Genomic DNA, 3,556 nt, shown 5'->3' on the forward strand with positions numbered 1-3,556 from the left:
GAACAGAGGTTGAAAGAACTAGGGAATGACAAAGAAACAATTGAAAATGAAGTATATGAACAAAAGCTGGATCCAGCAGTACAGGTACTGAGATGTCATATTGATATAATTCATTTAAACTGTTTTTTTATTTTAATAATGAACGCCAGATGTATATAAAATGTTTAAGGTGATTTATTATTTATAAAAATCATATGTACTAACAAAAGAACTTAAACCTTTAACAAATATAGTGTAAAAATACTTTTCGTATTTTAAAAAGCAATAATTATTTTTCAATGATTAAATGTTTTTTGTTTGGCTATAACATTTACAAAATATATTTATAACTTTATAGTTATGATTTTTAATAATGCGTTATTTCAGATTCAGACAAGACTATATTGTTCCTTTTTTACTTTATAAAATATTTTTAAATTAATTTGTTGTTATATTTCTCTGTTGCCTAAAGTAACTATTTTACAGAAGAAAGAAACATGTAGGTCATGAAACTTTATTAATATTGTTTTTATAAGCTTGTTTCGAGTCTTTTGTTAGTTTATTACAGTGAAACTGTAAACAGCACTAAATACAAAATCCAACAATTTGCCTTGGTTATTATGATACTATTAAATTTTGAATCTTTTAATATCTATCCTTAAAGCTAAAATCTTTCTCACTTCAGTTGGCGTTAAACACCTTGCTATAGCATCTGCACCACAATAATCAGCAAGTTCTTTCATTTTTTCGATACCCACAATTGTGGTGTTTACGTAAGCCTGGCAAATTTGTCTCTAATAAATCACAAAGTCATTGTAGCCAAATAACTTGCAAAAGATCAAACTTCTTTATCAAATATGATGAGCTCACCAGCCTATAGAAATAACACAAATTTCAATGAAAATAATTACAACAATATTAATTCAACTTGAACATTAATTTTAATTTTACTTTAATCTCCAACATACCCTATTAAACGTAGATTTCAAGACTAATTTTTCCAAACAAGCAGTTACGTATACTGTCATTATGCCTACCAGTGTAAAGTAATTTGGTTCTGTTAGGCTATTTTTAAAAACTTATTATTCCAACTAGAATTGTCAAAGCAAATGATCATGTTCATCTATCAGTAAAAGTATTCATTGATGTTAAACTACACTTCTGAGTTTCTATACTAATTATTTCTGCATTATTCAAGTATGCCTGTAAAATATAATCAAGTTCCTAAATAACTTAATTATCTATTTAAAATCTGGCCAGCCAAAGCTAAAAAATACTACAATAGTAGATAACAAAAGATAGAGAACACACAGATTTAAGCTATAAAGCTACTAAATGCTCAGACTTTCATTATAATTACCAGAAACATTAATCTTGCAAGTTCTGTATCTGACGTATGAATAGATCCTTGCTGAATACTTGTCGGCAAAACATTGTAAGCTTGGGCTAAATCTAAATAGCCTGCAGAATAGCCGTGTCTAAATGTATTGCGCAACTGTCCACAAAATTTTTCTTCAAGCAAACCACATGACATGTTTATAACAGCACATACATGTGCCATCAATGCTTGATATTGATGACTTGATATTGATTTTCTGATGCATTTTTCCATAATGAAAAATACTTCATCAAGACATCAACCATACTAGAAGTCTGTTGTTCTTGATCTAATGCATCCATACCAGGGAGACGTATACAGTCTCCATGATCCATACCAATACTTTCAACCGACAAGAAGACAGCCCGACAAAAATTAAAAAAGTTAAAAAAAAATGATTATATTTGACGTATTTTTAATTGTGCTTTCCTAAAAAATCATTAACTTTAATTGTACCATCATATTTTTTATAACAAACGAAAATTATCGATCTTGATTATTCGCCATTGATTCCTTAAGTCGGGAAATAAAATCAAACATAAATAAGTATACAGAAAAATTTTACCTTCAGTAAAATAAATTGTATCATCAGTAGAATTGTGAAATGTTTTTTCTAAAAGAAATAATCAACAATCTAAGAAACTACAGCATAACTGCCAGTAAGTCGTGCGGAAATGGACTATGCGCAGACGCAGAGAGCTTTCAAGAGAGGGAACACTTTGAAAAATAAAACATTAAATACCTAGTTTAATATATTTTCAATTGAAAATCCAGCCAAAAGTAAATTGTACCCTTCGTGGAAAATGCTTATTTTGATAAAACTAATAACTTTTCAATTCTAAACCTTGAAATTCGATGAAAAAGCCAATGCCAAGCCTTTTGCGTGTGCATTTTCTCCGGCGATTTTACATTTTGCAGCTGCATAAAAAAAAAAAAAAAAGACGACCACTGTACCTCACCCGTGAACTGATCATCTTAATTTTACCACCTTGTTTTTTGTGATTATACCAATCTGTCATTCTCAATTCATTTATAAGAGCTACAGTGTCAACAGGGAGGTTATGCGCGACTGCGCAGACTCTTGCAGGTGCGCGGAATTTCAAAATAGCGGGCGGGATGTGAAATATTGTAACAACATTTTCTAAATTTTACTAGGAACATTTTGATGAAATCTTCCTGATTTATTTCTTTAATATTTTTACAAATTTCCTGCAAGATTTTTTTGAAATATTTCAGTGAATATTTCATTGCAATATTTCATGCTGTATGGGCTATAACCCCAGAGTGTTTTTCAAAAAATCTTCCCGAAAATCTTCCTTGCGTAGGGAAAAAAGTAAATGTTAGGTTGAAAATGACCCTACTCGTCTGCGGCTCTCGACCGCGATCCTTGATTTAAAATGTATATAGTAGTTGATAATTCCTTTGTTATTATGTTTTTATTATTTATAGTATAATTGTTTGATTATTCATAGTATAATTTACTTTTTGTAAAAATTATCATATATATATGATTTTTCTTTAAGATTGACATGAATACTGTCTGTACTACATCAACTCCAAAGAAATTTGCCGACTGGTCACACCTACCAACGGTCGATAATGAATCACCGGAAATATTTCAAGAATCTCAAGATATTTGGAATGTAGAATGTGAGGAAATCGAGGAAAACAAGAAATCAAATTCTTCAGGATTAAAAAGTTAATAAAAACATATTATTACATATTTTACGCCACTCTAACCTAAAAATCGCAACTTCGTCGCTTATTTTCGGGTACTCGTGGCATAAAATATCGTATGTAAGTGGTGCAAAAATGCTTTTTTACGAAACGAGTTACAGCACTCGCCTTCGGCTCGTGGCGTAAACCTCTCGTTTCATGAGATAAGCATTCTGGCACCCGTTGCATAATATACTATTGTCACAAACTGGTACCGATACTGACATTTTGTAATAAAATCTTTCAGGAAAGCTTTTTACAGACTGTGAAAAAGAGCGGTCACCATCGTTGATAACAAAAGCAAATAAAAAAAGATTTAATGAAGCTTCTGATGATGATCTGACTTGTGACTCTGGCATAGACGATCATGCTGCTCCAGGAGTCCGATTATTTAACCAAGAATTCAAAATCATATCACACAATCTCTTCAAAAAAGCAAAAAATAAAAATGTTGGTTTAGAAGATGATGGGTGTTCTGGAATG

The 3,556-nt window shown here is 30.8% G+C and overlaps 1 long non-coding RNA gene across 1 annotated transcript; it reads right to left on the reverse strand.

Annotated features, from left to right (window-relative positions):
- Positions 1–368: 368 nt before the first annotated feature.
- On the reverse strand, positions 369–1,615 carry LOC131665330 (uncharacterized). Its single transcript, XR_009302022.1, has 3 exons — positions 1,340–1,615; positions 948–1,182; positions 369–853 (listed from the first exon to the last, which is right to left on the reverse strand). It is a non-coding gene; the product is annotated as an uncharacterized LOC131665330 (long non-coding RNA).
- Positions 1,616–3,556: the final 1,941 nt, after the last annotated feature.

The sequence above is a fragment of the Phymastichus coffea genome, unplaced genomic scaffold (assembly GCF_024137745.1).
Source record: "Phymastichus coffea isolate CEN01 unplaced genomic scaffold, Cenicafe_Pcof_1.1 PCOF00003, whole genome shotgun sequence".
NCBI lineage: Eukaryota > Metazoa > Arthropoda > Insecta > Hymenoptera > Eulophidae > Phymastichus > Phymastichus coffea.